Below are 13,711 nucleotides of genomic sequence, written 5' to 3'. Positions count from 1 at the left end.
TCCTTCATTTCCTAATGGTCCCTTCTCTGCCAGTATAGGGTTAACAGTGCACCTGAGCACCTTAACTTCATTTGTAAGTAACATGCTTATTTTAGAGTAATGCCCCGTACACACGATCGGATTTTCCGACAACAAATGTTGGATGTGAACTAGTTTGCGGAAAGTCTGACCGTGTGTATGTGCCATCAAAAAAAACATATTTGGGGGGCACTCCCTAATGCATTTAAATTCAAAATGGTGCTGCTATAAGACCAACAAACAGTACAAAACATATTACAGCACACACATTCAAGAATGACATTTTGAAATGTCATTCTTGAATGAGTGCACTGTAATATGTTTTGTACTGTATGCTCCATCAAACATTTGTTGTCGGACTTTCCACCAACAAATGTTGGCTAGCAGGTTCTCCAACTTTCCACCAACAAATGTTTGTTGTCGGACTTTCCACCAACAAATGTTGGCTAGCGGGTTCTCCAACTTTCCACCAACAAATGTTTGTTGTCGGACTTTCCGATTGTGTGTACACAAGTCCGTTGGACAAAAGTCCACGCATGCTCGGAATCAAGTATGAGCCGGAAACGCTCAGTCTTGTAAAACTAGCGTTCGTAATGGAGATATCAGGTATGTCTTGTACCACACTACGTTCGTAATTGTTCGCCAAAATTTGTGTGACCGTGTGTATGCAAGACAAGTTGGAGCCAACACCATTCAAACAAAAATCCACAGTTTTGTTGTTGGAAAGTCCAATCGTGTGTATGGGGCATTAGTGTACACATATAGTATATTCAGGGAGTGCTGGAGTCATTATTTCCTTTGTCTGGCACAGCTCACAAACAGTTACATTGTTTCTCTAAACCTACTGGAGTGTACAATGGTGACGAGGCTCAGGCACTCCCCATTGCCTATATACAATTAACATATACTGTAGTTCCTATGTAAAATGCAGTCATTTAAATATATATTATTATATAAAATGTTAGTTTGTAAGAATTGAATGATATTTTACCACCATAATTATTCTGATCTTGGTCCATAATCCTTGAACCGATCACACTCATGCAGAAGAACTTCCAAAAGAGCAACTGTAAAATAAGCACAACTGTAAAAAAAAAATGTCAGCTATACTGGAGGCTGGTTTTGCTACATAACTGTAAAAGCTTGGCTACCCGTCCTGAATGACACATTCCTCTTAGTCATTCTTGCAGTCTGTTACAGTTAATGTTCCTTTTAAAACAACTCCCCTTCCTGCAAACTCCGATTCTAAACAGGGAAATCTCTGAAGCTACGTTTTTTCAGAAGTGTTAAAACTGCGTTCTACTCTATATACTGAATAAGCAAGATTATATAGATAGCTATAAATCGAAATGTGCACCATGAGTTTACAATGTATCCAAGACTAATCTGAGGATTCAATAAAACAAAAGTGGGAATATTTGCTGTTTCACTGAACTTTTTTGTATAGCAAAAATAATGCATACTCATATTTTACAGCTTGAGCTTTGTTACCTAGGTGTTATCTTACTAGGGATCTTTCTGGCAGTTATTTTAATAGGAAAGAAACATTACATGGAAATTACAGTGGTTTTGTACATATTTCCTTTAATATAGCCAGGAGTCAGGGCAAAATCTTTTCAATACAGAAACATTGGAGAACTGACTCATCCCCGTCGTATGGCTCTGTTATTTTATTGAGACAACCTGTCTGAAAGGAGGAGATCATGTGCGCTCCCTTTAGAAAACCCAAGATGCTCAGGGAATCCTTCGCCACTACTTGTCTTTGATGTCAGACTTGTTTTCAGTTCTTTGTTTTACCAGATGTACAATGCCAGAAAAAAATGTCACAAAGTGTTATACATCAGTTTCTAAAGTTAGTAAAAAAGAAATGGTGGGGGTTGGGGACAAGAGGCGCTTTGCTTGCTTTGAGGTTTAAAGTGGAACTTTAGTCAGAAAATTAAGTCCTGCTAGATCACTTCAGGTTGGCTCATTGTGCAGGTATAGCTATGTAAAACATAAAATCATAAATCTCACCTGGCTCTGCACATGCTCAGTTGCTATCTATTTTTAGGCACTGCTGATTGTAGAGGCCAATCTTCTGACAGCCTTAAAGCGGAATTAGACCCTCCTATTCTTTACAGCCAAGGAAGCTGCTTCTGTTTGATCTACAACTGCCATGGTGCTGCACGTGCTCAATTATGACACCACCCATTTAATGGTTTGGCAGTTTAGTTGAGGACACAAACAAATATGACAGTTAGCAATCCTGGCATCCCAGGAATGTAACTGTTTTTTGAAACTGTTAAATATTTGGGTTTAGTTAGTTCCACTTTATCATTTAATGCTGTTCATGGGCTCTGGGCTACAGCAAAATGGCAGCCTCCAGCAAGAGGAACAGGAGCAATGTTGGAGGCCAGTGATATCACTAGGGTTGGTGTTACCTGGTTGAGTGAAACATGGTGTCACCCCCACTGCATATAATGGCAATAGTAGTGATGTTAACAACTATTAAGCAAATAGCAAATTTGAGTAAGAATATCATATGAAAACAATGGAACTCAAAATTTAAACTTTTGCCCATCACCCCAAATTCTGCACCTTCATACCTCAGATCAGCCCTAAATCCTGCACCATCACACCTCGTATGAGCCTCAATTCCTGTCTCATCACATCAGATCAGCACAATTCTGACACCTTCACACCTTAGAGCACCCCAATTTTTGCAGCTTCACATCTCAGATCAGCCCAATTCCTGCACCTTCACACCTCAGATCAGCCCAATTCCTGCACCTTCACACCTCAGATCAGCCCAATTCCTGCACCTTCACACCTCAGATCAGCCCAATTCCTGCACCTTCACACCTCAGATCAGTCCCAATTGAAGCACCTGTAAATTGATACTTGCCAATAGCTGATTTTTTATCTATCTATTATCAGTCCAAAATGAGAGCAAAATAAGAGCAGGCAGCTCAAGGAATCTGTCTTAACACCAAGACCAAATCTAGCCTATCTGATGTGGGGTGCAATAAAAAATGTCAGGGGCAGAGGATAGGAAGTCAGCAGGGCAGAGGATAGGGTCAGCAGTCAGTTTATAGGGTAGTTTACAGAGATCAGCTGGGCAGAGAATGGGAGCTCAGCATTGGAGTGTACAGGAGTCAGCAAAGCAGAGGACAAGGGTCAATAGGGTGGAGAACAGGGTTCAGCAGGGTGGTCAAGAGCTGCAAGAAGGGCAGAGGACAGGGGTCAGTAGGGCAGATGACAGGGTGTCAGCAGGGCAGTGTACAGGCACCAGCACTGCAGAGGATGGGATCAGCAGGGCAGTGTACAAGTGTCAGCAGGGCATAAGACAGGGGTCAGCGGGCATCAGCAGGGTATAGGATGGGGCAAGTAGGGAAGAGCACAGGGATCAGAGGGGCATAGGATGGTATCAGCAGGGAATAGGACAGGGGTCAGTAGGGAAGAGGACAGTGGTCAGTGGTGCATAGGATAGTATCAGCAGGGCATAGGGCAGGGGACACTGGGCATAGGACAGCATCAGCAGGGCATAGGACAAGGTCAGTAGGGAACAGTGCAGGGGGTCAGCGGACATAGGACGGTATCAGCAGGGCATAGGACAGGGTCAGCAGGGCAGAGGATTGGGTCAGCAGGAAAAAGGACGAGGTAGAAGGGCATGGGACAGAGGTCAGCAGGGCAGAAGATGGGGTCACTGCTGGCAAGGCTCTTAGCAGAGTTGCTCTTCCCCACACTGCACACAGCTGAGGTTGATGTAGCTGGCTGTTGCAGCTCTGCTGCCTTTCCAATTTGAGGATTTCATAGGTCAGAACTGCAACAGCCAGCTGCACACTTTGCAGAATAACTGTACAAGAATCCAATCTCAGCTGTGTGGGTTGGAGCAGCCCTGCTGAGTGTGGGGTTAGTGAGGCTGAGTGCAGTATAAGGAGGGGGAGGGGCTTACCAACTCAGATACAGCATCCATGGGGGGAAGGTGCAGTACCCCCAAGATCCAGCCATTATCCAGCTGAGTGGGGGTGGGCAGGACACCCCTGTGTTACCGGCCACACCCCCCAGCCGGCTTTGTTGATGTCTGGCATGCTTGCCAGGGATTGCTTGAGTAGATGGAAACTCAAGTTACAATGAGGCCCCCACAGGTCCCCTGGCTAATGGGCAGGATCGCCAGTGTGACCCCTGACATTACGCTCATGGTTTCACCCCTCTGGTGGGTGTCACCTGGGTTCGATCCACACCCTTCACCCTCATAGCAATGTCACTGCTGGAGGCAATTTACAGCACACATTAATTTTAGTAGCATAATTATTAATGTGGGATGTATGTTCCTTGCTAAAAAATATTGTTTTTTTATCAAGTTGTTATGGGTAAAGTTCTGCCTTAGAATTATAGTTTTTGGTTAATCATTAATGGCATGATCCCAAGCTGATTTAAATACTCAGTTTGATGCTAGGTCCAGCATTGGTCCATCTAGGAAGACCAAGTGCTTTCCAGTGTCATTCATTTTTATTGTAGATGAACCACCATGGTATCTTGCTAATCTTTCATTCATATCTTTGGAAATGAAGGGCTTTAGCATGCATGTACTGCTTTAGTCTGTGGAAAAAAAACACAGACCATTGGCCAGATGTCTCCCCATCATTAAGCTTAGAGTGATATTTTCCCATCTATGGTTAGCCTTAGCTATGTGAAACCTAGGTGATTTTAGAGGCACCTACAGCCACCGAGGAAGGGAACATGTTGCGCAAATTTTCCCCAGAATGCCAATTAACTTTAGCTGGCTTACCCTTAGGACAGTCATGTACAAAAGCTCCAGTTTCTTCAACTATATTTTTTTAAAGCTTAAAGAACTGAACTATGGTGCAATCATTAGGAACACTTTTAAAGCTTGCAAGATGCTAGTGAGAGTTTCTATACTAGGAAGTTCTATTTGAATTGAATTATAACCTCTAAGGTATATATAAAAAATAGAGAAAGTTAAAAAATAATTCTCTGTAAAAATAGCATGAAGCAAAGTTGCATGCTATAATTTTGAGTGACAACCTATATTATAGCACAGAGTGAATAGATAGTCGGAACCTTTGCTTGCAAAAAAGACTTGTACAGCACCTCTACAGTCAGAGTTAAAAATAGCAGCGCAGATTAAGCTTATATAGTAACTTGGATCTGAATAATAGTAGGTAGACATACCACCAAATGATTTTAACTTGGTGAAAAAGAACAAGAAAATCTTGACAGGAAAAAAAAAGGTTTAATGTAAAAAAAAAATAGATATATGCCTTACCTTCACCCCTGAGCATGCTAATTCGCACACAGGAAATCAAGTATTTTTTTTTTTTAATCACTTGGAATAGGTTTGGTGGGTGCCTGTCTTATATTTGAAAATGTTTATTTTGACACCAATTTAAAATAATTAAAATGTAACCTCAAATCATTTAGAATACATTTATTTTAGGTAAGGGTAGACACTGGACTTTTAAATCACCCAATAACAGTTATCTCTCATGAAACTAAGATCTCTCAGAGTTATCAGCATTGTCTCATCTGTGGTGAAGCCTCACTCTTACTGTGGTACTATAGTGTAATGTAAAAATCATTAAAAAATAAGAATAATTCCAACAATGAGAATAGCAATGCTCCTGTACTACCCAAAGTAGCTGTGCAAGTCTGGGGACTTAGCAAGAGAGATGTCACCACTGGAGTGACTGAGACATATCAGAGACTGGAAAAGAGTGGATGGACTGACCTTTTATATCCAAATTCCTTGAACTTGGAAGATCCTAAAATGACAGAAAAATCAAAAGATGATAAGTGTGAATGTTTAATAAGTGTAGCTTTGTTTATACTCACTTCCTCGCCTAAACCAGCCTTTCTCAACCAGGGTTCTATGGGGCCCTAGGGTTTCTCCAGGGGTAGCTAGGAATTCCTTGAGCATTAAATCATTTTTACTTCTCAGATACCATTGACCCAAAGGATCTTCGTTTTCTCTAATGGGATTGTTCCAATTGACAACAAACCTAAGGCCGCGTACACACGGGCGGACTGTTCGCCCAACTTAGTCCGCTGAACAGTGTTTCAGCGGACAGTCCGCTCGTGTGTGGGCTTCAGCGGACAGTTTCAGCGGACAGTCTGACGAACAAAGTTTTTCGGAATTTCCGTAAGACAGTCCGCTGAAACTTGGTTTCAGCGGACAGTCCGCTCGTGTGTAGGCTTGTTCGACAAACTAAGTTTCGCGCATGCTCAGAAAGGATTTACACGGCGAAGTTGCATTGCAGTGTATTGGACGTCGAATTTCTCGTCCCGTCGTACGTGCCGTTCACGTCATCGCGCACGCTTTCAGCGGACTGTTCGTTCATCGTGTGTGGTCAAGTCCGTTCATGCAAATTTTGAGCGGACTGTTTGTCGGATTGTTTGACGAACAAAGTTGGGCGAACAGTCCGCCCGTGTGTACGCGGCCTAAGGAGCATTCTGCCCTCTAACCATATTGCTAATGTCCCATAAGCTGTAAATACAGTTGTTATTATAATCTAGGGGTTCCTGAGACCTGAAAGTTATGTTAACCTCCCTGGCGGTATGATTCAGTCTGGAATTAGGTGCTGAAAGCGGTACAATTATTTTGCATGGAAATCTGTCGTTTTATTTTGTAGTCCTGTACTTCTTAGGAATAACGCTCTTAAATCTCTTCAAACCAGAGTCTATCAGACATCCCGGGTATGATAAAGTTTATAATATAATAAAGAATAATACAAATTATTCAATAATGTAATCAAATCCTAAAACACTGAAAAAGGGACACTTTTTGGTTGCTATGGACAATCTCCAAATTTCAGGCATGCGGGGCACTGCACAGACCACTAGGGACAAGGGGGTGTGTAATTTTTTTATACAGTACTGTAATCTGTAAGATTACAGTACTGTGTGTGTTTTGTGTCTTTTTACTTTTTTGAATTTGCCGCCGTTCTCCTCTCCCGTGCGCCGTAACGTCGCAGGGAACGGAGCTCAGCGGCATTCGGCACTGTGAATCGAGCGGAGGACAGCTCGATCACACAGCGCGGCGGACATCGCTGGATTCAGGGGACAAGGTAAGTAAGTCTCACTGTGTCCTCCCTGCATCCAGCGGTGCAATCCCGAGTCTGGCTCGGGGTTACCGCTCCTGCTAGTAAATTCCCAACCCGAGCCAGACTCGGGATTACCGCTAGGGAGGTTAAGGGTTCCTCCACATTGAAATGTTTGAGAAAGCTTGACCTAGACATTCGAGACAGTCTGTGATCTGTGATTACTACCCATGAATTTTTATATAAATTACATTATGCTCGGGGACATTAAAGAGGAAGTAAGCCCTGATGGGTTTACTTCCTCTTTGTCTCCCTGCAAAGTAAAGCATAATGGGCTACTATGCATCGCATAGTAGCCCATTATGTGTCATTTACCTGACACAGGAGCCAGCGATATCACCGCTGTCCCCTGTAGTCCGGAGCCTCCATCTTCTTCTGGGTATCGCTGTTCCAGCCACTCACAGCGCCGGAGGAGCAATGACATCACTCCTGCACATGCGCACGGGAGCCGCCACTAACAGCATATCGCCGTAAGCAGCGGCATGCTGCTAACGCCGATAGTGCGCCTGTGTGCCGCTGTCTGCGGTGCATGCGCCATAGACAGCTGTCGCTGTATTTTAGTAAATATCTCCTAAACCATTTAGGAGATATTTCTTGGATCTACAGGTAAGCCTTAATCTAGGCCTTAATGAGCACAATGGGCTGCATTTGACGAGCACGAGGGCTGCATATATTGGGCACAAGTGGCTGCATATGATGGGCACAAGTGGCTGCATATGATGGGCACAAGCGGTTGCATTTGATGGGCACAAGTGGCTGCATTTGATGGGCACAAGTGGTGGCATTTGACAGGCACAAGTGGCTGTATTTTATGGGCACAAGTGGCTGTATATGATGGGCACAAGTGTCTGCATTTGATGGGCACAAGTGGCTGCATATTATGGGAACAATTGGCTGCATATGATGGGCACAGTGGCTGCATATGATGAGCACAGTGGCTGCATTTGATGGGGCACATGTGGCTATATATGATGGGCACAATGGCTGCATATGATGGGCACAATGGCTGCATATGATGGGCACAATGGCTGCATTTGATGGGCACAATGGCTGCATTTGATGGGCACAGTAATGCTGTAATTGATGGGTTTTTTTTAAGTGTTTTTATGTTTGTTTGCGCCAACCCCTCCAAGCGCCACTGTGTTCAACCATTGATGGACCATGCATGCATTCACAGGAAGTTAATGTAAAGAGTCTACAGGATCTGTACAGCAAAGAAAACATGAACACAGTAAAGGAAAAAATATATTTAAAAATGTAATCCTGTTTTACTTATATTGCTCTACAAACCAAGTATTCATTTCTGGGAGTGAAGTTCTGCTTCAAGCTACAGTCTGCTGAATCTGTTTACCTATTTTCTGCAAAGTTATCACCAGCACAGTGTTTAGATTTGTATGCTTTGCTTCAGTTCACACATACAGGTGAATTAAACTTTACTTGAGACTATTGAAGCAATGCCATTTCAATCATCCAGTCGTGCAAAGAAAATTACTGTTTTTCTTTTTAATTTCTCTGAAAGTTATTAGCTGTTTGAAGTGAATAGAATAGGCTAAGCAAAAAAAAATGTACTTCTTTGGCACATCACCCTTCTTATTGTGTATGGGGGGGTCACACTAGCAGCAGACCAATATCAAAGTGTCAATAAATTCACTGTCATTGTGTGCGTTTTATTATGCATTTAATATATATTAAAATGCCCGTTGATCCTGCCAGTGACTTCATCTTGCCTGTTGGCAGCAGCAATGATCTGCAAGCTTTTCTACAGCATCGCCAAAACTTGTGAGCATGCTCTGGGTGTCTGCTGCTTGCACTGTTCTCTAATTGGCCCACGTGGTGGGCAGAACCCTGCATTGCCATTATTTGTACACATGCAATGGGTATCTGAGGTTTTCTCAGCCGTCTGAATGGCCTGGGCAGTGAATGGGAACTCTGCCCTGCTAAGAATTATGATGACAGTAGGAGGCACTGCCAATCAAACACTCTTATATGCCCTGTCAGAAAGTGCTGCTGGTGACCTAGGCAGCTGGAAGACTAATGGGTTGGGTTGGGTAAAGCCTCATACACACAATGAGAATATCAGATGAATGATTGTCCGTTTTTTGTTTTGTTTTTTTGCACACTAGTGAAGTTTACTAAAGTTACAAACATTTTCGTACAAGAAAATACAACTTCAGAAGTGATGTAATGTGTTGTATTGTATTGTAATGTATTCTTTCATTTCCCCCCATGCGTGGTCTTGGCTTTCCAATTTTTTATTTTTTTCGGACGACTACTGTACTGATTAAAAGAAAATCATGCTCAGATTATCATACGATCGCTTTGAAATCGTTATTTTTCACCAGATTTTCTGATTGGGTGTACTAGATTAGAGTACATAATTAACAGTGGCTCCTCCTGTCCCCATAGCCAGGCCCTTATCACTATGATTGACAGTGGCTCCCAAGTGTCTTCTGCAGTCAAATGCCCTGTACACACGATCAGACTTTCCGACAACAAACTCATGGATTTTTGTTTGAAGGGTGTTGGCTTCAACTTGTCTTGCATACACACGGTCACATAAATGTTGGCCAACAATTACAAACATAGTGACGTGTAAGATGTACCGCGAGCCGATTAAAACGAAGTTCAATAGTCATGTGATATCTCCATTATGAACACTAGTTTTACAAGAGTGAGTGCTTCCGGCTCATCCTTGATTCCGAGCATGCGTGTTTGGACTTTTGTCCGACGGACTTGTGTACACACGATCGGAAAGTCCGACAACACACATTTGTTGATGGAAAATTTGAGAACATGCTAGCCAACATTTGTTGGGGGAAAATTCGACAACAATTGTTCGATGGAGCATACACACGGTCGGACTTACCGCCAACAAGCTCACATCCAACATTTCCCGTTGGAAAATCCAATCATGTGTACACGGCATAAGCCCTTCAAACAGCAGGGAGAAGAGGGAAGCAAGCAGTTAAGTGACCATAAAAAAAGATCCCGTAAAAAGATGATTGCATGCAATAAATAATGGTGAATGGATTAAAGTTCCTAGCAATGGTACCAGGTGTGTTTTCTTTTCTTTGACTGCTTTTGCGGGGGGGGGGGGGGCAGGAAGGGGCGTGGAGAGTAATCGGACAGGAGAACACTAGTGCTTATTGCTAATGGCTATAGCTGCTGGCAATAATTGCATGCCAGAAGTCCAACATGCTGGTTGTACCCAAGTCAATCAATGGATTAACTTGGCTGCTGTATATTTAACCTGCCCATACATGGTTGGTATCTCGGCCAGTCCCTGCTGAACCGTCCAAGATTCAATATATGACCAGCTTTACAAAAGCTTTAACACAATGAGATGTCCTTCTCAAAAGCTTTTAGCCTTTTTTGTTAACCAATGCATCCTGTAACAAATTTCATTCACGGGTAAGCACCCTTTCTTCTGGCTCTAATGCCCCGTACACACGATCGGTTTTCCAAAACAACAAATGTTGAATGTGAACTTGTTGGCGGTAAGTCCGACCGTGTGTATGCTCCATCGGACATTTGTTGTCTGACTTTCCACCAGCAAATGTTGGCTAGCATGTTCTCAAATTTTCCGTCAACAAATGTGTGTTGTTGGACTTTCCGATCGTGTGTACACCAGTCCGTCGGACAAAAGTCCAAAGTACAAACACGCATGCTTGGAATCAAGGATGAGCAGGAAGCACTCAGTCTTGTAAAACTAGCGTTCCTAATGGAGATATCACATGACTATTGAGCTTCCTTTTAATCGGCTCGCCGTACATCTTGCACGTCACTACGTTTGTAATTGTTGGCTAGCAGCTTCTCAAATTTTCCGGCAACAAATTTTTGTTGTCAGACTTTCGGATCGTGTGTACACAAGTCCGTTGCATAAAAGTTCATGCATGCTCGGAATCAAGTACGAGCCGGAAGCGATCGTTCTTGTAAAACTAGCGTCCCTAATGGAGATATCACATGACTATTGAACTTCCTTTTTATCGGCTCGCCGTACGTCTTATACGTCACTACGTTCGTAATTGTTGGCCAACATTTGTGTGACCGTGTGTATGCAAGACAAGTTGGAGCCAACAACCTTCAAACAAAATTCCACGGTTTTGTTGTCGGAAAGTCCGATCGCGTGTGTGGGGCATTAGAACAGTGATTGTTGTGCTTTGGTGGACTTGCTCCTTTAAGTATATAAGAATCTGTATGCATGCATTGAGGTTAAGAAAGACGATCCATGCTCTAAGCACTATAATAGAAGAATAGAATAACTACACCCAGCTCCTGATTGTAGAAGAGATGGCATACATTACAATATGGTGCATTGCAGTGCGGGTCACTCTGGCTATGCTAATTGGGGAGCATAATTACTTCAAGCGCTTCTCCGTCCCACTTTGATGGAGACCATATTTGACTAATGAAATGAAGAAGTACTAAATTAAATTCTCAGGGAAGGGCTATAGAAATTTCCTGCACATCACCACAAGACTTCTGTGACATATTAAGAAAAAGCTGTTCAGTCTGCACATGCAGAAATTCACTTTGCTTAAGGCAAGTTAATATGAATTAGCCTTTTCTACGTTTTCTTCATCTTAAAAACCAAGGATTCTATATTGAATTAGTATAACGGCTGATCATTCATAGGACCTGACTTCACATGTATTTGGGTTTTGTAGGCATTGCTCTTTTTAGAGCTAAAAAGGAGACCGCAGGCACTCAGATGAAGTATTATTTCCTGTATTTTATAAATGTGAACCATGAAAGGTTTAAGGCCAGTTCACACCACATGCAGTCCAGTGTGTTTTTTTCTGCATCAAAAATGCATGGATAGTAGGTTCTATGGTTTGCAATGGGATAGTTCACACCAGTGCTTGCAGGTTCAGTGCGTTCCAGTTCCAGAAAAAAAAGCAGGAAAAAAAAAAGCAGTCCAGATGCTTTTTTGCATCTGATGCGTATTTGATACGTGCCAGTGCGTTTTTGATGCAGTCCAGATGCTTTTTGCATGCGCGTATTTGATGCGTGCCAGTGCGTTTTTGATGCAGTCCAGTGCATCCCCCCTCCCTTTTTTTTCCTTAACCTTAAATAAGAACATGGGTGTTCCAGTGCATTTTTGGTGCGTTCTGGTGTGTTCTGGGGCGTTCTGGTGCGTTCCCGGGAGTTTTTGGTAATGTTTACAGCGTTCTAGTACAGTCCAGTGCAGGAAAAATGCAGCATGTTCTACTTTTTTCCTTGAACTGGAACGCACTGGAACTGTAAGCACTGGTGTGAACTATGCCACTGAAAAACATATAACCTACTTTCTATGCGTTTTTGATGCAGAAAAGAAACGCACTGGACTGCATGTGGTGTGAACTGGCCCCTAAGAAAAAGTGAGGGGGGAACAAATGCACCCCCCTTTTACTTACCTCAACCCGATCTTTCCAATGATGAGAAGGAGCCCAGCAGCTCCAGCCACTGTCTCAGCTTCTCATTGAATAGATTGATAGCAGCAAGAGCCATTCGCTCCCACTGCTGTCAATCAAATCCAGTGACACGGGAGAGGTGGGGGCGGGGCCGAGTCCTGCTGTCTTTGTCAATGGACACACGGCCTGCACGGGTGCCTCCATGGAATACGGGTCTCTGCGGGGGCACTCAATGCTGAGGAGGAGCTAGGAGCGCCGCTGGGGGACCCCAGAAAAGGAGAATCACTACGCTACAATCACTTTAACATTTTCTAACAACCTAACATTCATTTTTCTAAATAAACTCTCTACTCCTTTAGTAAATCTGCCCCTTTGAGTCACGGACACCATACAATTATGCTGATCAACAGGAATGTTGCCAGGACGGAAAACACCTTAAGACACCCTTGTGCACAGCAAAGTAATAAAATTAGCATTGCATGTAGCACGCTATGGCAAACAGAGGGTATGGTCAGACCATGAAACATGGATGGGGCTTGAAAGGTCATGGCTGCACTGCATATAAAACGTAACACAAGTGCAGTGGTTAGGAGTATGCAACATACAACACAGCATATAGGTTTTCAGTGGTCAAGACTCAGCAGTATGGGATGCACAACATAATATATATATTTCAGGGATTAGGGGTATGTAAGCACAACATAACTTATAGGGTGCAATGGTCATGAGTATGTAATGTACAACATAGCATGTACAGTGTATGGGGTCAAGAGTATGTAATGTATAGCATAGGGTATAGAGTATACTGGCCAAAAATGTTAATTGTACAACACAGTGTATATAGTGCAGTGGTCAGGAGCATGTCAGGAGTATGTAATGTACACCATAACATAGAGAGTGTAGTGGTCAAGAGAATGTAATGTACACCACAGCATAGTAAGGGTAGTAGTTATCAGCATGCAACATATTGGGGTTGATTTACTAAGGACAAATAGACTGCAGACTTGCTCCAGAGCTTAGTAAATGATGTAAAGTTTCACTTTGCACAGTACCCAATTACATGGAAGGAAACATTTTGAAAAATGCATTTTTTGCCTGCACATGATTGGGTGATGGCAGTCAACCCCATTGTCCCTTATATTGGTGGTCACAGCCAGGGAGACATTCATTTGTAATCAGTGGGAGAAGGATTGACACTTA

At 43.0% G+C, this 13,711-nt stretch overlaps 1 long non-coding RNA gene across 13 annotated transcripts in view; it reads right to left on the bottom strand.

The window, feature by feature from the left end:
- LOC143940721 (uncharacterized) overlaps positions 1-13,711 on the bottom strand; it is a 147,041-nt gene that overhangs the window by 87,391 nt on the left and 45,939 nt on the right. For 9 of the 13 annotated variants that reach the window (XR_013263919.1, XR_013263913.1, XR_013263917.1 and 6 more), the window contains 2 exons: positions 5,750-5,783; positions 1,010-1,085 (listed from right to left, as the gene is read on the bottom strand). The exons of 2 other annotated variants lie outside the window; for them this stretch is intronic. This is a non-coding gene — a long non-coding RNA (uncharacterized LOC143940721). The remainder of the gene's footprint in view (positions 1-1,009; positions 1,086-5,749; positions 5,784-13,711) is intronic. 2 more of the 13 variants (XR_013263916.1, XR_013263920.1) reach the window with 1 other exon arrangement.

This window comes from Lithobates pipiens, unplaced genomic scaffold, assembly GCF_037356315.1.
Source record: "Lithobates pipiens isolate NorthernLeopardFrog02 unplaced genomic scaffold, aLitPip1_a1.2 Scaffold_3, whole genome shotgun sequence".
NCBI lineage: Eukaryota > Metazoa > Chordata > Amphibia > Anura > Ranidae > Lithobates > Lithobates pipiens.
The sequence above is the reverse complement of the archived record's forward strand: the minus strand, read 5'-3'. Positions and strand labels throughout refer to the sequence as shown.